The sequence below is a fragment of the Prionailurus bengalensis genome, chromosome C1, assembly GCF_016509475.1.
Source record: "Prionailurus bengalensis isolate Pbe53 chromosome C1, Fcat_Pben_1.1_paternal_pri, whole genome shotgun sequence".
Taxonomy (NCBI): Eukaryota; Metazoa; Chordata; class Mammalia; order Carnivora; family Felidae; genus Prionailurus; species Prionailurus bengalensis.
This window is the reverse complement of record NC_057345.1, coordinates 205,427,626-205,451,659: the sequence shown is the minus strand read 5'-3', so window position 1 is coordinate 205,451,659 and position 24,034 is coordinate 205,427,626.

Below are 24,034 nucleotides of genomic sequence, written 5' to 3'. Positions count from 1 at the left end.
AAGAGATCGTGTTAATACAAAATCCTTTTTTTTTTTTCTTTTCCCTTTTAGAGAGAGCGCGCACGTGAGCGGGGGAGACGAAGAGAATCTCCAGCAAGCTCCATGGCCAGCTCAGAGGCTCGATCCCTTGACCCTGGGATCATGACCTGAGCCAAAATCGACAGTTGGATGCTCAAATGACTAAGCCACCCAGGTACCCGTTAATGTGAAATCTTGAAGAGAGTTAAGATGTTTTGTGAACAGGTTGGCTGAACAAACATGTTTGGATGAGATCCATCTGAAAAGACCCATCAGAAGAGGAAGGAAAGGAGCCTTAAAGGCTGAGAATCAGAAGTAAACAGGGGCGCCATGGGTGCCTCAGTCAGTTGAGCCTCCCACTTCGGTCCAGGTCATGATCTCAGGGTCTGTGAGTTGGAGCCCCGCGTGGGGCTCTGTGCTGACAGCTCAGAGCCTGGAGCCTGTTTCAGATTCCGTGTCTCCCTCTCTCTCTCTGCCCCTCCCCCACTCATGCTCTCTCTCTCTCTCTCTCTCTGTTAAAAATAAATAAACATTAAAAAAAAAAAGAAGTAAACAAACTACAGGTCCTACCAAAAGGAAGAAGCTTCTAAAGAAAGTATAAATAGGGGCACCTGGGTGGCTCAGTCAGTTAAGCGTCCAATTTCATTCAGCTCAGGTCATGATCTTGCAGTTCATTGGTTCGGGCCCTGCGTCAGGCTCTTTCCTGACAGCTCAGAGCCTGGAGCCTGTTTGGGATTCTGTGTCTCCCTCTCTCTTTGCCCCTCCCTGTTCTCACTCTGTATCTCTCTCTCTCTCTCTCTCTCTCTCTCAAAAATAAATACACGTTAAAAAAAGTAATAAAAAAAAGAAAGTATAGGTAAAAGAAAAAAAAAGCAAAGTGCCACAAAAAGAATCCATGGGAGGAAAGTCAGACTTCAGGACAGAGGAATAGAGGAGACTGTGGGAGTACTATATTCTTTAATATCTGAAGACCGATGACCACAGCCATTTACAAATGGCAGATTCTTGGAAAGAGGTGGGAGAAAAGATGATGCAGTGTATACAGAAAAAAGGAAAGATAGAGGTGCCTGGGTGGCTTAGTCAGTTGGGCCCCTGACCCTTGATATCCTCTGAGGTCATAACCGCAGCGTCATGAGTTCAAGCCCCGCATGAAGCTCTGCGCTGACATCGCGGAGCCTGCTTAGGATTCTCTCTCTCTCTCTGCCCCTTCCCCGCTCATGCACACATGTGCACACTCTCTCTATCTCTCTCAAAGTAAATAAATAAACATTAAAAAGAAATAAAAAGAAAAGAGAAGAGAGCCTTGGATAAAATACAACAGATTATTTATAGTCAATAATAAAAGAAACAAATGTAGTCACCTCTTTCCCCAAAATTCTGGGTGAATTTTTAGTGCAATTTTTTTCCCTTGGCCTTTTGATATTTTTTTAAGCACCTGGGACGCACATAAGTAGCACACTTCCAGTCATTGCTCAGCCGCAGACTTGAGATGGAGCCTGTTGCCGAGAATTTCCAAAGGCACAAAAGGTTAACATCGAGGCTCTCTGCATTGGGCCCTTCCAAGAAAGACCATTTTGTATTTTTATACTCAAACCCTCCCTGTGACGGGAGTACCTAGCAGAAAACTGGGGGACAGAAAAGATGGAGAAAAAAAACCAACACTTTTTATTTATTCTCTTTATAAGTCACCAATGAATTGAGCTACTCTATCAGCAAAGCTGGAAAATCCTGCCTGTCCGGATTGTCACTTATATCAGTAGCATTCTTGACCTTCTCCAAGGCTAGAACTACTGATGATTAACTTCCGGGAATACCCATAGTAACTATTTCAGACCCGTGAACTCTCACGCCTTCTCAATGTCAGCAGACACCCACATCAAGCAAATATCTTCTCAGAAGGCTGTAAGATTACATTTCATTTTTGGAAGTGACCATCCCAGCTACCAAATGGTAAGACTCTCTCTGAGCCTGCCGAGGACCCTGGCTGACTTCCTTCCAGATAAAGGCACTATCTGCATAAGACTAGCATTGCCCGTGTATCAGCAGTTTCTGCACCGGAGACTGTATCTGAAATCTAACTGCCGATTTCCACACATCTACAGAGGGAAACAAAGGGTCACATTTCAAAGGCTCCCAACCCAAGGAGACCCAGTTAGAGCATCTGCAACACAATCAGTTGTACGACAGGGCAGGGGAGGTGTGGTATGACTCACAAATACAGACAGCAGTCCGGGAAGAGTATCCTGGCCGTCTAAATTTACCAAGATCCACTCAAGATTCTACTGCAGGACTCACAGGGTTTTTTCTCTCTGACAACCAAACCCAAGAGGTTTGCCAAAATAGAATTCTAGTGTAGGGGGAAAGAAGCTAAAGAATTCTGCATTAATAACACCTTTACCCACAGGCGGAACATATTTTCATCTGCACACATCACGAACCGGAGATCTTAGGTTATTAAAGGTGAAAGAGGCTAATAGTCTTTGGGATGGCTCTCTTGGGATGCCTATTTGCATAATGAAGTTAATACAGGGCATCCCAACTCAGCATTTCTTTGGGATCAGGTACTTGTAGTCACTCACAATATTTTAAATTCGCTAACTAAATTACGTTGCAGAAGAACCGTTGGTAGCTAATCTCAAAACCATGTCTACAAATAATTCATGACCAGATCTACCAATGAAGAAGAAGCCTAATTGGTAAAGATGTATGGTCTAATTGATCTGTCTTTTGGAAAATATCAAATTAATGCCTGCCTAAAGGTCACCATTGATAAAGATTTAAGTACCGCCGAAGTCGTCTGCATAATCTAACCTCAGAATTGAGGCCCCTGCCCTGCTTTGGATTCCTAAAGCCCAGACACCCAGATCAGGGAGCTCTTTCTGCCTGGTGCTATTCTGTATCCAGGGAAAGAAAACCAACACTTTCAGCCAGGGTCTCATTTTCACAGTGAGTCATTGCACAGCCATTTTATAAAATTATGGAACTCAAACTGCAGGAAAAAGTTTAGCATGAAAGATTAGGTTGGAGTACATTGATAACTTTGTTTTAAAAGAGAGAGATGGGGTTCATCTACCACAAAGGAACAATTTAATATTTGTGGTTCATTCATTGGATATCTTTCTCTGTTGTTTTGACTATAAATGCTCTTACTTTAAAGAGCAGCTCGTGTTGGGGGCTTGAACAGGTAGAGTGCAGAGGATTTTCAGGGCAGTGAAAGTATTCTGTACGATAATGTAATGATATCCGTCATAACACATTTGTCCAAAACCATAGAATGTACAACATCAAAGGTGAACCCGAAGGTAAACTATAGATTTGGAGAGATAATGATGTGTCAGTATAGTTTCCTCAGTGGAAACAAATGTACCACTCTGGTGGGGGTTGCTGATAAAGGGGGAGACTGTGCATGTGCGGGGGGGGGGGGGAAGGAGTATTTGGGAAATCTCTGTATCTCCCTCTCAATTTAGCTATGAACCTAAAACTGCCCTAAGAGTCTATAAATAAATAAACCCAAGCCTTCATGAATAGTAACAGTAATGAGAATTAATATTGACTGATTATTTCTTATGTGCCAGGGACTCAGCTAAGTGCTTTACATGGATTAATTCACTTGTTTCTCACAGCCTCTCTGTATCATGGGTGCTAATAATATACCCATTTTTATAGATCATCACAGAAATGGTAAATAATTTGCCAATGATCCCACAACCAGTAAGTGGCTGAGCTGGGATTCACACCCAGTCACTGAATTCGTGCCTCTGTTAGGAGGTCAGGCTGCAAAAGTAGTGCTTTGATTCTCTTAGTGCTTTGCTTTTTCTATGTGTGCTTGCTATGTTGAAATTGGTATGTGCTTATACCCACATCTATGTATCTCCTCTCTGTAAATATACATGTACTGGGTATGTATGTAGTGCCATTTAATGTGTTAGGAGGTAAGTGTAAGATCAATAAAGAAGGCCTTCTTCCCCAGGGATTTCTGCGTCTCCTTGGATATTCCTTGAAATCCTTAGATCACAACATTTACTGCTATCCCACCAGTTGTTAACTTGTGAGGAGAGTCATGTTAACTCTTTATCTGTTAAGGCTAAATTTAGCTTCTTTTTCCTTCACGAATAACCTTCTAATCCAAACCACCTCATCTTTTGACTCATAAATTAATGAATTTCCAGAACCAGGCAGAGATAAGCAGCTGCAGGATGCCATGCTAAGTTTCAGGTGAAGACCAGGAAAGCCAGATCGGTGCTGCAGAGAAGAGAAAAAGGGTGTATGAAAATGGGGAAGTTTTGGAGAGCTGGTCACCAGAGAAGGAAAGTGTTTAGAAAGGGGGAAGGAAACTTAGAATAAGTGTGGTCCACCTAGTGGTGGAGCTGCTTAGAATCTGAAATGAAGGAACTTGACGGGCCAAGATGTAATAGGTTAAAAGATTAGAGGTTGTCTCCTTCCCCTTGAGTGGGCTGGACTTTGTGCCTCACTTCCGATGAGTAGAGCATATGCAGAGGGAAAAATAGTAACTTTGCGGTGGAAAGACCTGGCAAACGTCACCTTAGCAAAAGGATTAAGCTCAATATCACCTGTGATAAACCATGTTGATAGTGTGCAGCCTCGATACGATGTGATGAGAAGGGCACTTCACCTTTGTGATATTTTCCCTGAAAACCCACACCCTAGTCTCATCATGAGAAAAAATGTCAGGTAAACCCAAATTGGGTAACATACAACAAAACGCTTGACCAGCAGTCTTCCAAACTGTCAAGATCGTGAAAAATAAGAAGACTTTGATTTTCGTCACAGATCAAAGGAGACTAAGATGTCATGACTGAACGCAGTGTGGAACCACAGATAAGATCTTGATGTGGAAAAGGGACAAAGTTAGTGGCTAGACTGGTGAAATCCAAATAAAGTCTACATTGTGAATCGCAGTGTACCAATGTTAATTTCTTAGTTGTATCAAAAAGCACTTTGGTTATGTAAGATGTTCATATTAAAGGATAATGGGATGAAGACGTCGGGAACTCTCCGTGCTTTCTTTGCAACACTTTTTTGTTTGTTTTCTATAGTTTATACTTATCCCCAAATAAAAAGTTAACTTAAAACTAATTGTGGGTTACGGCTTCATCTCATTAAAACAAGCTTCAGAGCATAAGATTTTATTTCTTTTTTTTAATGTTCGTTTATTTATTTTGAGAGAGAGAGAGCACAGGCAGAGGAGGGGTAGAGACAGAGAGGGAGAAAGAGAATCCCAAGCAGACTCCACACTGTCAGTGCAGAGCCCAACACGGGGCTCCATCCCAGGAACCATGAGATCATTACCTGAGCTGAAATCAAAAACCAGACACTCAACTGAGCCACCCATGCACCCCACAGAGCCTAAGCTTTTTTTTTCCAAAGGATTTAAAGCATTTAAGAAGATATGTAAGTTTTTAGGGTGTAAGGAAAATGGGGGAAAATGCAGACATCAAGGGGCTGTGCCTTAACAGCACACTGTGTTCAAAAAGCTTAGTGACTACTGGCTATGTAGAGGCTTTATGATAAACAGAAATAAGGCACATAATCAACAAAGTTAAAGGCCATGAATAAAAGTAGGCAGATAGGAAGAGACAAAGGGAAAATCATTGCAGGGTGAAGGCGCCATGTCAACCGTGTTACTTTTGTCGGCAAATTAGGTCAATGCTCTAGAGAGTCATGAAGTGTAAATGAGGCAAGAGTTACATAAGTTAAAAATGCATGTACATAAATTAAACCTGTACGGTCAGGAGAATGAAGATAGGAAGAGCAAGGCATGGATTAGGGGCCAACTCTGGGCACTAATGAGCAAGAATGAAAGTATGAAAGCCAGGGACCCCAATGTTGGTCATTGGTAAGCTCCTCAGATTTCAGGATGGCCAAAGAGAAACAAGGGAGGAGATACTTTACAAAGTTGTTTCAAGCCTGTTTCCTCCAGATGTGACATAAAGAGGCTGGATTATTAACAACTCTTGCCTTTATAACTTTGTCTCCTCCCCTCCTCTTTAACAGCCTAGAGTGGAGAATGAGGCTATAGATCCCAAGTGATGGGGATCCCGACTCTGCTACTAACTGGGGTTTTGAGATCAGCAAATTCTCTTTATCTCTATGTATCTCAATTGCTCCAAGTGAAAAATGAAGAGGTTATACCTGATCAAAAGTCTCTTCCAGGTTGTAAACATCATGTGATACGAATTGGGGAACTACTTTTGGCAAACAATCCCAGAATTTACAATCCTTGTTTATGATATCCAATGATGCATAGGTAAGAATGGTTGGAGTCCACACTGATATAACTGGGCCCTGTGTGAACTTTGCCTCTGTCAACCCAGTGACGGTTCCATCATTTTGTTAGCGTTTAGGGATATAAGCATCAAGACCATGCCGCTACATCTAAGAGTTGCCGTGCTGGTTACTTCAGGCCTTTAAAAGAATGTCATAAAACTTATCTTCCTCTCTCATTGCTTCAGTTTGGGTTCCAGAACACAAAATATAGGCGATTGGTATGGACGTAACATGAATTTCCCAATGAAAAGAGAGATACAAATTAACTGGAGGTATTAATGATCATTTCATAGTCTCTAAATACTATGGAAACGTTAAAGGTAAACTCTTTGCATTAGACGTTCTCTCATGGGGGAAGAAAGCAAGAAAGAGGGGCTGGGGAGAGAAAAAAATAAGGGAGTGTGGTTTTAAGAAGGAAAGAAGAGTCTGTAGAATAGCCAGAAACAGCATCTGAAAGCTTGGAAAAATGAAATTTGCCAAAAAGAAAAACACACAACAACAACAAAAACGAACAAACAAAAAAACCAAGAAAATAACCTGATTATATTAGAATTGAAAAGTTGTCAACCATCTTAGGTTTAAAATGGGCAGGAAAGGGCACCTGGGGAGAATTAAGAGAATGATAAAATGACCAACTCAGCCCAGTGGGCCCAGAACTTTCCCAGTTTGGGCATTGAAAGTTCTGCATTTTGGGGAATCCTCCCAGTCTTGGACAAATGGGGATGTTGGGTCACCCTAGAAAAAACTATATTCAAATAATGCGTTGTTTTATTTTAAGATGATTCTCACATAGAAATGGTTGGATTTTTCTCTTTATATTTAGTTAAAGGCCAATTAGTTTTATTCTAAATTTATTTTATGCTATGTAGAAACTGTGGAAACTCCCAGGAGTACAGAGTATGGATATATACACATATGCATACACATAAGGACATGCATACACATATAGATATACATATTTCTTATTCTTAAGAAAATGTATTTCTACCTTGTTCATCACCACCTGGCATTGCATAGGCCAGAAAGTCACTTAGACTTGGGACCCATCTAATCTTATGACTGGGTCTAGTTTTTAACAAGAAAAGGTACAAAATGCTTTGAAAACTTAAAAGCAGCCCATGCTACTACTGATCTGTTCAAATATAAATACCGCCAGAGCTAAACTATTTTTTCAGTAATCTAAGTTGTTTGACAGGTACAATCAGCTGTGATAAGGACGCTTCCTTTTATATATGAAGACAAGACCTACATTAAAACACAGATGTGGCAAAGTGTTAAGAACAATAAACTGGGTGATTAACACTATGTCCATAATATGAAGAGTGAGAAAGGCTTAAATCTACAAATTGAGATGAGTAACATATTCTTAACAAATAGTGCCAAAGCACATATCCTTGACTCCTACTTAAGATCATACTCTATCCTTCCCCTTTTCTCTCTGTCTCTCTCTCTCTCTCTTTCCTTTTTAGTAGCACTTTCTTTGCAAAATATAATATGTATATAACCAAAAAAAAAAAAAAGGTCATCCTCTACATCAAGAAAAATGACTTTCAAATTGGAAAATGTAGATAATGAGCACAGCTATCAGATAACCGGAGTTCAAGGTGCTAGAAGATATCTAAAAAAAATCTCTTTGCTCAAAATAAATTAGAAGTCGTAAGACTCAAATAAGTTATACACCAGGCCATTTGGAGAAAAAGCAAAACAAAACAAACAAAAACCACTTAATTTTCCATGAAAACAAGGTATCCCAGTAGATGATATATGGACACATACACCAATGTTTCAAAATAGACAAATGAAGTTATAAACTAGGAAGTACATCAATCTCAGCTTGCTATTGACCCAGCCCGTATTCTGGAATACAGATGAAATCAAGGAATCAATATGAACAATCAACCAGTCGTGCCAAACTAATTTTCATTAAAAAAAAAAAAAGGAAAAAAGAAATCTTATCAGGGAAGTCAAGGAAACACCATGCAAAGAATATATTTTGATTTCAGCCAGTTTAAAATTTCTTTGTGGTTTGTTTCACAGCGTTTTCCTCTATATCCTTAGGAACAGAAATTCTCTCTCTCTCTCTCTCTCTCTCTGTCTGTTTCTGTCTCTCTCTCTCTCTCTCTCTCTCACACACACACACACACACACACACTGAATGAACAAGTAGCATGCTTTCACTAAGTGTTGTACCTAGAGTCTGTTGATCGATGGATGAATGACAGATTGTTAGGGTGTGGCAACTGATATCGCCTACTTTTTTTTCTTAATTACTATAGGTCAAGAGATAGCCTTGTCGAGTTGTAGAAGATAGACATCTGGTGATGAAATCACTTTTGAAAAAGAACTTGACAAACTAGAATTAATGATTGTATTGATTTCTATGAAAGTTGCACTCTGTGCCTCTGAAAACAACTTCATCCAGTGAAATGCAGATGATGCCTGATATGACCACAAGATTGTTTACAAAAGTGATTGGGAACTTGGACTGATATCAATCTCTTTATGAACCAACGATGTGGCATGGTTTATGAACAACGTTTATGAACGACGATGTGGCAAAAGTAGCTACTGCCTGCTAGGCTTGCACCAGTTAGAAGTATCCTGTTTGGAACAAAGAAGGCAGTGTTCTTGCCGTGACAGTCCTTGGTTTAATCTTTGCCACCACATTTTAAGAGAAGGGCTGATTAACTGAGGCTTATCTAGAACAGGGAGGCCAGAACTGTGGAGAGTCCAGAAAGTGGGTTATAGCAGTAATTATTGAAGGAAAGAAAGATAACTGGGAACAGAGAACAGTGGAGGCATGATCATTATTTTTTAAATATTTGAAGTTCCATCTTAAAGAAAAAGCATTGAATTGACTCGACAAAGATCCAAAAGACAAAAGTCAGATCAATAGGTTGAAAATTTGAATAGGCAAAATGGAGCTCACTGCAAGAAAAAAACTTTCTAGTAGTAATTATAGCTTTTTAATAATAAAAAAAATGAAATACCAGTATTGCCAAGGGTATAAAAACATGAATATTTTCATATAATTGAAATGGGGATGGAAATTGGATCATTGTTTCTGGAAAGGCAATTTGGCAACGTATTTCAAAAGATTTAAAAGCCTATATCATTTAATACAGAAATTCCACTTATAGACACTTACCTACATAATTAGAAATGCTGAAAAAAGTTTATAAAAAATTAATGGCAGCATTTTTTATAATAATGAACACTTTGAAATAAACTATAGCCATAAGAAACATATATTGCGTACGTATATACATACATATGCTATATATATTACATATATAAAATGGAATACTAAGTTGCTATTTTGAATTTTTTAATGTTTTATTCATTTTGAGACAGACAGAGACAGAGAACATGAGCAGGGGAGGGGCAGAGAGAGAGGGAGAGAGAAGCAGGCCCTGGGCTCTCAGCACAGAGCGCAATGTGGGGCTTGAACCCACAAACCATGAGATCATGACCTGAGCCGAAGTTGCCTTATCACAGCTTAGGCACCCCACCAAGCTGTTCATTTAAAAGACGTAATAGAAAAATATTTTGTAGAAGCAAATATTCATTATACATTTTAGTTGAAATAAGACAGTTCCATCTTTCGACATAGAAAAATTAAAAAAAAAAACAAATCTACCAAAATACTAATATTGCTACCTGTAAAATGAAGAACAATTTTCCTTCTGTGTGTTTTACTGTTTTTTTCCAATGTCTAAAATGAAAATATAGACATTTTGCGATCAGAAACAAACAAAAGACGACGAAGGCACAGAACATGTGTTCTCATATCCCCAATACCTGCTTCACAGTCGGAAAGCTACACATTTTTTTGAATAAATGAATAAATTAATTAAACGTTATAAATATTTTATGGAGTGAACTCTCTAAAAGAGTTAATAGCTTCCCATTACTGGAAATGTTCAAGCAGGGGCTGGATGACTCTCAGTATATTTAGAGGGCATTCTTACTTTGATTTAGAGCCGTGGTTCCTAAAAAGAGACACCTGGGAAACCTAAAATGTTTCCCCATTTCATGAAATACAAATCTCCAGTCCCCATCCCAGCTTCACTGGATCAGAATCTTCAGGGGTTGTTAGAATTTGCCTGGGTTTCAGCAGGTGGACTTTGGAGATTGTTTCCATGCCTCTGGACACCAAACTGTGCTCCTAAGCTGAGGACCAAGGCAGAATGCTATAGAGGTTACTCAGGGCCTTCTAATCGGCTGTTCACTGGCCTGAAACAGTCTCCCCGCAGAGAGGCAGAGATCACTCCCTCACTTCTTCCACGACTTCATTCAGATGTCACCTCCTCAGACAAGCTCTCCATGATTCCCACAAGTTGTAGCCCTTTCCAAAGGTTCCCACCCACGTACACCTGCTCTGGTCTTTGCCTCAGCATCTAAACCAATTTCTACAATAGAATCCACTTGGCATACTTATTATTTACGGTCTGTCTCCCCCTGCCAGAAAGGAAGCTCCATGAAAAAAGGAATTCTTCTTCTCTATTTTTGTCCCTTTAAGTGTCCCAGAATAGTGCCTGGCACATAGTAGGTATTCAACGACTGTAAGTGAGCAAACAGAATGAATGGAAGACTAAGGTTCTAGTCGAAGAGGCTTGGCTGCTGCTTTGTGACAAGTGATGTCTTGGGTGAATCTATTCCGGAGGTCAGCAAACTTTTTCTAGAAAGGGCCAGATAGAGATATTTTCAGCTTTGTGGGTCATATCCTCTGTTGCACCTACTCACCTCAGCCACTGTAACACAAAGAGAGCCAGAGACAATACATAAATAAATGAGTATGGTTACATCCCAGACTTGGCCCTCGGGCCATAGTTTGCTGACCCCTTGCTTTATTTACATTTCTGGAAACTTCATCAAGTCAGAATTCTACAAAGGAATTGCTTATCTGGCTTTGCCAACTCTAAGTCCAAAGCCCCTTGATCTAAAGGATGGGGATCTTGGGGGAGACGTGTCTTTTTGCTGAGACCAGAAGGGGTTCTTCAGCTGGGTCTTTATGAAGACATCAAAAGGTTTTGTTGATGATGGCAAATTCCACACACCATGGGAAACAGATGAAGCTTTGTCTAATTAAAGAGTACAGTGGATTTTGCTACGAACTTCCAATTTTTCCTCACTAGTTACAGAGGTAAACATCCTAGCTGACATTTTGTGGTGCTGCCTGCCCTCCACAGTCTATATTTTTTGCCTCATATCTTGGGCTTCTTCTTCTTCTATTACTTTGAGGTCACAACGTCTCAAACCAACCTTTGAAAAATGATTTTGCCTCAGTGAGTTTCTACAGAGACTTTTAATTCCCTTCAATATGCCCTACTCATTATAGGTACATAAGGCCGCAGCACTCTGTGGAATCATCTCAGGGATTCTATCATTCCCCATGGAGCTCTGCAGGTTCACCATTTTCTACACAGAATAGAAAGATGAGGAGGGGACATGGGGCAGGGCACATAGTTTAAACTATAGCATGAAGAGCATCTCTCTGCTTTGCCTGATCTTGAAAACACTCCCCCCATACAAAACAAAATTCAAAAATAAAAAAATAAAAACACCACCCCATTTGGAAGGAATGTTCTGGTGTACTGTAGGACACAGACTCCTTGCAGAGAGTAGCACAGAATGCTGCTGTTACATTTTCTTACACCCAATACCAACATGGCACCCATCTCTTTGGACCAACCAAACTGAAATATTTAGGTCAGTCTTCATTTCAAATATCACACTCCATTATCAGAACAAATGTACTGATTTTGTCACAGAAAACACTGTTCTTGTTATTGTGGAGCCAAAATGAAGAACAGCAGACCTCAGAAAAACACATTCCTATTTTCCGCAAAATGCCAACATTGTCCACTCAGAATGTCCTCCAATTTCTCTTAAAGACTTTGATTTAAAGCTTATACATGCCAAAGACATTTTTCTTAGATGTTGTTTTTTAGAACCTATGGGACTATTTTTTGTCTTCATTCTCTGCAAAAAAAAAAAAAAATCAACACGTGGTGTCTTTTTTCATAGGCCATTTAGCTTCTTCAACGCAGGACCATTTTGTGAGCATTTCTGTCTCTTCTGGAGCACTCAGCTCTGGGCCCTGGCTCAGGGAAAATTCTGCTGTCCTTCTGCATCCCCACAGTGGGCACTGGCCTGAACCTGGGCCCTGTCTCTAGCTCTGTACCCTTGCTCAATCCTCCCCAAGGGAGAAGTGGCTGATCTTGCTGGTGTTGGTCTGACCACCACTGAGCTCCTTCACTGGTATCCAAGGTCACTGCTCCACACAGCCCCTCTCCTCTGCTTCCTTTCCACCTATGATAAACCCAAAGGCACAGGACGAGTGTGATATCATGAAATATATAGTTGGTCTTTGTCCCTTATTCTGGCACAGGGCTCCTGAAATCCTAGGCATTTCCTAAGTGATGAAAGTAAACGTACATTTTGTTATGCTAATGAGGTGACTTTTGGACCCTATCTAAAGATGGAGGCTGGCTACAAGAGGTATCAATCAGCTTTGTGACTAGAGGGTTAGAACCTTAAGTCCCACTCCCAGACCTCTAGGGTTTTGGGTGGGAGAAGGGTTGGAGATGGAGTTCAGTCAATGGCCAATGATTTAATCGGTCGGGCCTATGTAATGAAGCCTCCATAAAAACCTACAAGTTTGGAGTTCATAGAGCTTCTAGGTTGGGTACCAGAACACTTTCACATGCCGCTGTGCTAGACCCAACCCATGGGGACAGAAGCACCTTTGTTTGGGACCCTCACCTCTTCATCCAGCTGTCAAAACATGTCTTTTTATATCCTTTGTAATAAACCAGTAATCTGGTGAGTAAACTAGTTTCCCAAGGTCTGTGAGCCACTCTAGCAAATTCATTGAACCCAAGGAGGGAGTCATGGGAACTCTGATTTATAGCCAGTTGGTCAGAAGCATAGGTAACAACCTGGACTTCCTATTGGCATCTGAAGTGGAGGGCATTTTTCTAAGACTGAGCCTTTAACTTGTGAAATTCAATGTTATCTCTGAATAAATGTTGTCTGACATTAGTTGAATTGTAGGACACTCGGCCAGTATCCAAGAATTGCTTGGTGGTGCAGGAAAAAAACCCCACAAATCAGAATTGGGGTCCAAATTGTAGCCAGCCTCACAACGTCTCTGCTATTCCATGGTTTCTGCTGGTTACTGAGTGGGTAAGTGAAGAGAAGCCTTCAGTATAGAGCCAGGTCCCAAAGTATAGATCAGGCAGACATCAGTGGATTCTCCTTCACATCAGTTCTTTGTGTGAAGCCTTCTCTGTTCAGAACCCTAAAGGAGAGCTCCCTAACCTCCAACACCTTAATTAATAGTATTGAATGAATGAAAGTTTTAGTTGCCCGAATCCCTACCTCTTAGCTTGTTCCCCAACTGTTATTCATTAGAAAATACAGCACAGACTTTAAGCAGACAGGGTACTCTTACTGACTATCGAGTCAACACAATCAAATATGTCTTCTGTCTTATGTGTGTTCTTTTACTTGCTCTTCTAAAGACTCATTAATTAATTAATGTCAGAGTAGGTATTAATTTGTCTAAGCACTATATCCATATGCTGACTTGTCTCCTAAGCATATGGAATCATTTATTTAGTTTTGAGAAATATTATACATATTTCTGCGGTGATAAATTGGAATACATTCAGCCAATTCATTTCCCTTCCTGTTTTCTTCAGGTAAGACTGATATAGGAAAGCAAATAGCCTTTTATCCCTATTAGATAGCAGCATTTTATACCTATTCATAGAGGACCTAAAAATATCCCCAAATAATACTTGTAATTGCAGGCAAAGGAACTCTCTTAGTACATATTTCTTGTACACACACACACACACACACACACACACACACTGTAGGCATTCATGATAGAATACACGTGAATACTACTGCTGACATCAAAAACTCCAATTACCCCAGGATTTGAGTGCTGACTGGGTCCTGATTTATTTTAAGCACATTAGGCAGTATAATGAGTAAAACAAATACTTTGAGGATCAGATTTAAATGGAGAAATGTAAAGGAATTCAGGTGTAAGTCTGATTTCCATGGTTATTTCTTCAATTGTGGTAAAGTCTTGGCTGCCACCAGCATCAATTAATGGTCTAGATTTCCAACAAAAACAAGGAGTCCTGCTCAGAATGGATTTACAGAAAATGTGGTCAATCTGATCCAAAGCTACCAAATTGGCACATTTACTAGACGTAAATGGAGCAGACCATACTTCACAAGACAATGATGACAAAAGAATCTGGTGCATAGAAAATTATTGTCTTGGGGGGGGCCAGGAAAGAAAAATAACTTTATTGGCCATTACTTCTCCAACTGGTTATAATAACCCACATGTCCATTGTGCCTAACAGTTTAAAATATGCCTTCATAAGCATCATCTTATAAAGTCTCACAACAACCCTGTGAAGCTGATATGCTTGTTTTAGCAGGTGAATAGATGGAAGCTCTGAACAATTAAATAACTTCCTCTAATGTCACATAGAAACGGTTCAGACAAACGACCGTACAAACAGCTGAAACTACAAAATAAATAAATAAATAAAAACAACCATTCATTGTAAACCTCCAGAGTGCGGCACTGTGTCTTTCTTTGTGACCCAAGTAGAAAACCTCATTCACCGGCAGCATTTTCCTTATTGGGGGTGAACCATTGGTGGCCTGTGGGATACGGCAGACCGTGAGGTGATGGAGGGGACTCTATGGACAGGACACTCTTGGATAACAAGTGTTAACACATACTTCCTTGAAGCCCACTGGTAATGAATTCATCTGCAGCCGGTTCTGAGACATATATAACACATTCCTCCTTGGGTTTCCAGGGACTCAAGGATGTGATTTCAACAAAGCAAAACAATCTTACTCATAAATCACTGATATTGTTCAATTCTGAATCTTGCCCCTTTCCTCACTTCTCTCCATTTCTAAACACATACATCTAAGGCATGAGAACAAAGCAAATTCCAAAAAAATATCCAAACCATATCTTACAATTAAAAAGGGCAGTTTTGAATTTGAACAGAAGGATCCACTGTACAAGTTATTCTTAGAACACCAAGCCGTTCAAAGACCTAGTAGCCAGTTTCCTTGGGATTACAGCACTTCAGAGGTGGACTTATGGAACCATATATGTTCAAGTTGGAAGGGGATATAGGCCCTCTAATCCAACCTCTGATTTCCCCAATGAAGAAGTCCCAGGGACAAGAAGTAGTGATTCATAGATGATGCAATGAATTAAAGTCTGGGCAAAACTTAAAAACAAAACCTCCCTGACCTCTGTCTAGGGTTTCTCTGCCATGATTTCATAGTAAGAAGGTAAGAAGTAAGATTTGTTGGCTCTAAGCTACATGGATGTTTTCCCCTTCCTGTGAACATGAGCCAAAAAATTTCTTTTCACCTCTTCTGAACCTTCTCAGGAGAAAATAAACTAGTCAAAGTAAAGGCAAGGAGGGAAGTATATACATATTTTGCAAGCTCCGTCTTGGGCATTACATTGTATTATATTGAGGTCAAGCCTCTTTAAATGTGATCCTACCCAGCACTAGAATCTTGGCGCACTGGAGACATTAGGACATGAATTGCCCAATTAGCCCCTCTATGATATTGGGGATCAAATAAAAATGGTGAGTGGTAAGGGCATTTGAAAAGTTTATTTGAAGGCACAAGACTAGTTATAACATGGTAATACCAGTATAATGTACTAAAGAAACAAAGCTAGGGATTTCATTAATTCTATCTCAAGAAGTTCGAGAAAGTGTACCAGGGGGTGGCTAACTAACGTTTGTGATAGTCCTTGAAATATGAATACCCATGAAGAGACAAACAATGGTAGAAGGAACACCACAAAAAGAAAAAAAAGCAGAAAACGATGTCTCAGTGGGAAACAGCGAATAGCCTCGCATGACTAAGAAATCAAGTTCTACTGCAGAAAGTGAAAGGAGAGAGTGAAAGTTCAGGGCTAGGCCAGATTAGGAAGTGTGTGAAACACCACGCTAAGAAATAATGAAGTTTGGAAGAATTATATGGGCAGATCTGTGTTTCTAAACTAATGAAGGCACAGTGTAATGAGTAGTTCAAAAGTTATGGAAACAAAGTACACTGAGATTATGGGCAAGAGAGTGGTTAATTCCAATTCAGTATCTAATTCTTGGCAGAAACTGAAATCCAAGATGCAATAAAAAACTGCTCTTACTGCTAGGCATAACATTCTAATTTGGTCAGCTTGCAATGCTAAAAGTAGAGGGCAGGTCACCAGATTGACGAAAAGTAAACATTGGCCTTTTCTGGGGTACTTCCCAATAGTACTGGACTATACGTGCCCATGGCTGCCATCCAGTCACTGGAAGTCCCTTGGAAGCTCGCAAGGCGCATGTCTAGGATAAAACTGGAATTCTCGAAGCACCACAGAAGACCTTTGAATTTTTCAAGATGACCTGAAACTGAATGAACTGACTTGGTTTTCTCCACTTGAGTAGAAGCCCTGCCCCCTCTCTCAGGACCCACATAGACCCTCAGTGGCAATGGCAACACTCCAAATAACTGGGGAACTGATTCATTTGGGCAGAATGAGTATTTGCTGCTCTAAAATTATTGACCTGTGATGATCTTACTTGTGATTCTCCATTTTGCGACAAAGAAGCATTTATCTGACTCGCTGAAATCAAAGTCAAAGACTTAACTTGATGTAATTCTGTTCTTACCTTTTGTATCTGTACCCTTACACACAAAACAGGATTCTTCACCTTTACGGTTTGTGTGTCAGAATATAAGCCTATGAGATTGATACTACTGACTGGATTAGAATTCAGTTCAAACATTTACACTATGTTTTATTTGACAGTTTAATTAATAAACAAAACAAATGTTTTGATTGAACAGGATCAACTTTAACGTCTTTGATGTTTAATGTTTGATTAATTCAATTACCTCCTGTCGATATCCTTCAGTGACTCTGGAAAAGAACAGAGTGTAATGTCGGTTGCAACTCATTTTTGTGATAGGATTGAAATTTCCTGTGTCAGTTTTTTTTTTTTTTCCTTGAAAATATAGATGTCCCTGTTCTCATGGCTTCAGCTGTTAATACTTATTCCCCTACTAGGAAGTGTATTATGATACCCCTAAGGGATCTCTCACATTTAGCCTGAGATGACCTCATGAATCACTGGGAACTAATTTGTAACTATACAATACTAATACATCTACTGCAGACGTAGGAACGCTTATTTTGCCTTACAAGGTCAAACGTGAACTGGATGTTCCATATAAATTACAAAATGGCTGCAGAAATGATATTGCCACTTTCAGTTCACATCACTAATGGCATTAATATTGTTTTGAGAAATATATTGTGTCTATATTTCTATTGGCATCAATAGTACATTTTGGTTTGGATGAATCAATCACTACAGTACTTACGCATGTGGATTTCTTTAAATCAATTTTGTTTCCATGAAACCTGTCAAGGATTCTGCACATTTTCTCATTTTGTATCTCGCAGGCACTATTTCTTTCAGGGTGAGCCTCAATTATGTATATCTTGAATTACATTTAATTGCAACTTGGCGTTCGAGCATAGAGAATGACCCAGCACAAGTGACTTGAAGATTCCATAGGGACTTCCGTGTTTGCCGTTGGTCTGAAAATTTAGACAATTCAGCTATGAAGGTCTTTTGGACCCTTCTGGTGTCTGTCTTTGGACAACATTTAGCACATTTCCATGCATACTGGTTTGTGGGAAATACAGAAGTGTGTTCTCCCATCAGGCCACAGGGCAGTTCTCCAGCTGTCACAATGTGGCACGCCTGACGATCGTTGTCTGCCTGAAGTGCCAACGCATGTCTGCTTTATCTCCAATCCATCTCAGTATAAATGGACGCTTGCAAGGCCTTGAGACCATATGAGCCACCTTAGGTGGAAGAATAATTATTCTCGTAGCAGCAGCTAGCTTATTTCATGGACATATTGGGTTGGCAGAAAAGTGACTCCATTTTAAGAGCGCGTAGCATTAGATAAAGCCCAAGTCCCTGTGGTCTTATCTGATGGTTTAGTTTGTTTTTTCAAAAGTGTGGTGCCCAGAGGTGTTGGTGCTCTATTTTAAGCAGACCAAGAGTTTAACGGGAAGGTGGTGACAAGCAGCTGAAAGGTCATCACTAGACACTACGGAGCATCTAACTGAATTGAAAGTTTGCACCACACAACTGCACCTGGCGTAAATAAGGTTATTGTCTCAGAGGATTCCAGAACAGAACGCCAGCTCTGCTTTCCCGAGGTTATGCATCTATTGTAAGCAGGAAGCTGATAGTGAAATCTCTCTTACCATATATATTTTTTTCTTTTTTGAGCATAAACATAGCACTCACCCTTGGAATTTGGGCACTAAACTGAGAACACATAGCACAGACTGGAAGAAAGGAGAGATGGCGATTCTCTGAAGCAATATTCTGGTGGTGGTCAGCCGCTATGGGAGTGGAGGCTTATAAATAAAACATAAAATGTATGATCGAGTTTGTCTTTGAATACGTTCCTGGGCGTCAGGTGAAACCAATAGGCCTAGTAGATAGAGGAAGATTAAAAAGTCCCAGGGGAGCCTCATCAAGGATTATCAATGGAAGTTGCATGGAAAACATACTTCTATTACATAAAAAGAAACTGAACCAGGGAAACTGAAACAAATAAAAAATGAGTGGTGGAACTTCATTTCCTAATTGGTCTTTCTGCTTTGATTGTCTCTGCTCCAATTCCTCCTCCTTACCATTCCCAAAGTTAGCTCCCCGAAACAGAGCTGAACGTATTACTATCTTCTATAAAATTCATTGACTCATAACTTGAGATTCAAAACTCTCCACTATTTGTCTCCAATCTACTGTGCCAACCTTATCTCCCTCTCTGCTCCAATAAAACCAGTCTTCACACTTTTTGCTTATACAGCTGTAACTTCCTGTTCGAATCTCTCCCCCTTCGAAAGCCCCCATTGCTTCTGCTCCACATGGAGAGATTGAAGAAAGCAGAGAATGTGTATAAATTCTGGACGATGTCTATGAGCCTTATTGGGTGCAAAACACTGGGCTAAAAGATTTACTTCCCTTGTCTTATTTAATATTGACAGCAACCCTACGGGGAAGTCTATTTTATACACAGGAAAAGTACAGTAGAGAGAGTGTAACTAACTGGTCCAAGGTCACACTGCTGGTAAATGATGGAGCTGAAGTCAGATTATCTTAATCAAGAGCCTGTGTTCTGAATCTCTTTCAATGAACTGGATTACATCTATTCTTGTAAACTTAGCATTCCACCAACAGGCACAATTTTAGAAACAACAGATCAAATAATCATCCATAAAATGCGGTTAAACCAAAGCCTCAGTAGGTAATATAAAGACTAGTATAAAATGGTTTAAAGAGGGAGAAAAAGGGGGGCACCTGGGTGGCTCAGTCGGTTAAGCGTCAGACTTCAGCTCAGGTCATGATCCCACGGTTCGTGGGTTCGAGCCCCGTGTCGGGCTCTGTGCTGACAGCTCCGAGCCTGGAGCCTGCTTCAGATTCTGTGTCTCCCCCTCTCTCTGCCCCTCCCCTGCTCATGCTCTGTCTCTCTCTCTCTCAAAAATAAATAAATGTAAGAAAAAAAACATCTTTTAGAAAAAGAGGCAGAAAAAGATATTATCAAGAAACGGAACGAAATGCTGACTTCAGAGAAAATAAATGTAATTAAAAAGGAAGTACACTCTCCTCAACAAATCCAAATTGGTGGAGAGCAGATACTGTCCTGTGGGAAAGACATTGGAAGGAAGGGACAATTTACCTCAACTGGACTCACGACTAGTAGCACCGGTTCTGGAAGAAACGGGGGGAAGGTGGTAGGTGAGGCTTCACAGTTAGATGCAGGGAAAGCCAAGTTCCAATTTAAGATTTGAACTATTTACTAAACCTACATCCTATTAGGTCTTGAGCAAGCACGGTAGATCCAAAGGGAAGGGTTGCCATGCTGCAGACTTATTATGTAAAATAAAATCAAACCAGACAAGTTGAGCGTGAGCAGAAATCTCGAAAACATGGCAATGCCAACACGAAAAGTCCAGGTAACAAACGACACGAGGCAGGTGACATGCGGCCCCTGAATTGAGAGGGACGACCTGGGAAGCAAGCATTGGCTTCTGGACAGAGGACTGGAGTCAAGCGGAGCAGAATGCATAGAACTTGAGTAAAGAGAGAAAAGTGAGAGGAATTTCTTTATTAGACGTTGAAGAGGAGCCAGGATCACATAGGGTTAGGGCTGTCACCGTATTTCCCAAACGCCACTACGCAGAGACTTTTTTCCATGGACCTCCTACATGCAATGTTCTTTAGGAGGCAGGTGTATTACTACTCCCATGTGACGGCTAAGAAAACTACGGCTTGGATGATAAAGAAATCACCCAATGGCGTGTAGATACAAAATGGTAGGCCTTGTATTCTAAAGCAAGCACTCTGACCTCCAGGTTTATGCTCTAAATGCATCACCATTACTGCATGGCATGAAGCATTCCTGTTTAACTTCTTTTTTTTTTTTTTTTCAAAGCCTTTTGAACAATAACATGTCCGGCTTCTTTCTCATCATTTCCTGTCATTTCTCTTTGATTCAATAAACCTTGTATTCAATCAGCTTTCTGCATGAAAACTGTGCAGCGAGGGGGTCCTAGCTGGCTGCTGTGTTGGCTTGGGACATGGGTCTTAGGTCTCTTCTTAGCTGACAAGCCTTCCATCCTGATTTACTTACTAAGCAACATCCTACAAATTTGAGAAATATCATGCTGGAGAAGGACCTGATTTTCACTCACATGGCAGATCAGCAGAAGATTTTTTCTTCTCCTGGCCCCTTCCCACTAACTTCCATCCCCTCTGACTAAAACAAAATGCAAAATATCCTTGGTTCCTATTTAGATTGTAATATTCCTACCCTAAGTACTATAATCCTATTTTGTCTTCCTGCCAGAAAGCTTCTTGACTTAGCTAAAGAAAATACCTATGGCGTTGTCTTACCCATTTTTGGGGTAAGTATGTTACATTTCACCATTTACAAGCTGTATCTATAGTATAAAAATACCCCTTTGTGCTGACCAAGTGGGTATGCTTTTGAAAGTCCTTCCAGGAAAATGCTGACCCTTAGGCAATCTAACACCACGCTGATAATATTGGGGGCTTAAAGAACAAAGACCTTGTGAATCCCAAGGTTGACGAAAAATATGTGTAGAAACAAGATCAGCGCCATCCCATGGAGTGTGCACCTGGCATCTGCATTACACATCTGAAATGAATAATAATTCAGAAAAGGTTTTGTTTTTGTTTTTGTTACTTTTTGGTTTTTGTTTTTTTGTTTTTTTGTTTTTTCCAGGAGAGGCTGGAAGTTTCAGGCAGCAATGGAAGAGAGTGAATTTCTGTAATAATTTTGCCTGTGACCCTGCCAGGTAACTCCTGAGGGTAAAACTCAGTGGCGGTCACCAAGAGATAGATGAATGTCTTCATGGAGGCAGGTCATGAGGGGAGACTGTTGAACCTGCAGTCTGAGAGGAGAGAACCCAGGTTTCCCCAGCCCGACCTGCCTGCCCCAAACTTATCCCTACACTGTATGCTCCTTCAGCAACCGCCTTAAGGTTTCTTTCCTTCCCGGAATCTTGACCTGGTTAATTTGGGGGGAAAAAACCCACCCCAGTCAGCTTCGTAATTGATTCCCAATTGATGGAAGCTGCTGCCTTTCTGCATTTGCCCAACACGTTACTAAAAAATCAAGCAGTGAATTTCTCAAGGCCTGCCAAAAGAATGATTAAGTTGGTGAGCCTTCTGAGTTTCTCTTTCCTGTTGACAGCTGGTTTTCTTAAACAAGTTAGTACCTGCTGAGGTGGGTTGGGCTTTATCTGATCCACCCGAGCTGATGTCTTTAAAAACACACAAAACAGCCCCACGCTTTGATTATTTGTAAACCACCACCATGTAGTTAAATAGGTGCTCCGTGAGTAAATAAAAGGAAGGAGTTGCAGCTCTGTGCAAGAAGCATGAAATACAACTTGCTAAGTTGCGGTCTGTTTTTCCCCGGCAAGACACACGGTGTAATTTTTTCCTTTTGATTACATGATGTCAGCGCAGACTCCATCGCTCCTGTATAAACTGACACTTGACAGGCCTATTTCAATGTATTCCGAGCCTGCACCAGCACAGTTATTGTTTCCGAGCTTCTAAGAGCAGTCCCAGAATGGGAGTGAGTTGGTTTGATTACCAGGCTGGAAAGCTTTGAAGGAGCCAGAGCTGTTCGCTTTGCATAAGCCTTCACATCAAAAGCCTGCACTTAATTGCCTTTAGAAATGTCCCACCTTCGGGGGAAGTAACCAGGGTTCCTAATGGTTTCAAAAAAGAAATATGTATTCAATCACCGTGGATCCAGAGCATAACGGACACATGCTGGTTTCAACAGATCACATTTCCAAATATGAAATTGATAGAGATGAGTCTGTGACAAAGAGACCTCCGTTCCTGCCCAAGGGTTTGAGAGGGCTTTTAAGAAATGTAAGAGTCTTAATGCTGTTGGATCCCAGGTACCTTTTTTGTTACTGTCTATGAGGAATGTGTGTGTGTGTGTGTGTGTGAGAGAGAGAGAGAGAGAGAAGTAGTGGAAGGGATTGAGGGAATGGCCGAGAAGAAAAGGCTTAGCCATTGTGAAAAAGCAGGATTTCTTTATTAAAGAGCTCTATTCTGAGTTCGAATCTTTTTGTCTCTCTGCTTAGCAATACGATTTCTTCCCACGCAATACCCATGCCTGGTGATCCCCAGGGCAGATAACTACTACTCTGAGAATCCAGTCTGTTTGGAAGTTCACGAAATGCGCTCTTCAGTGTCAGAATGAGAGCATGCTCTGGAACATATCCCTACAAGAAGTGAATGGAACCACTTTATGGTTATTTACTGCCCCAAAACTGCAAAAGTGTTTCTTGTTAAGTTGACCTCTGTCCAGGACAGGACCTTACAGAGCAAATATTTACATTCCAGCGACCAGCTGTCAGACCAGAAGGGAGAGCACAGCCCTCCGTGGCCGAAGAGTGTCTGGGTCATCTTCCCAAGGGGAGGCGTGTGGTTTTGGCCGGCTGACAGCTTGTCCACGCAACCACTTGATGAGACCAAGCCAACTACAGAGACTCAAGTAAGGCCGCAGCTCCTAAGCACTCTTCAGGTGGCGTGGGTGAGCCGAGTGCCAACTTCAGGGCTAGTCACATTCACACTTAACTCCGCATTCCCTTGCCGACTCTGTGATGCTGATCAAGTCAACAGCTGCAAATTGAGATTGCAAATACTGGTAGGGCTATGAGGATCCCATGATATCCCATGACTGCACCACACAACTGTCCCCACCTAGGGAATTCACACCTGGGAGTAATCGTGTTTACATCACAGGGGTCGCCTTATCAGGGAGACTCCGTTGGGGACAACACCTTGAATTCCTGTTAACAACCTCCAGTCATCAGCAGACAGCCATCTCTTGCTTGTACCCACTCTAGGTTCTAGGGAAAACCTCACTACCTCCCTCGGAAAGGCAGCCCCGCCTGCACAAATGACAGCTCTTCCAGAAATTATCAGGGCAACCCACGAGAAGCCACATTCCTTTCCCCCGGAACATTAGCACACCCAGAAGGCGACTTGCCATGAAGGGAGTAAAGCTTACGTTTCAG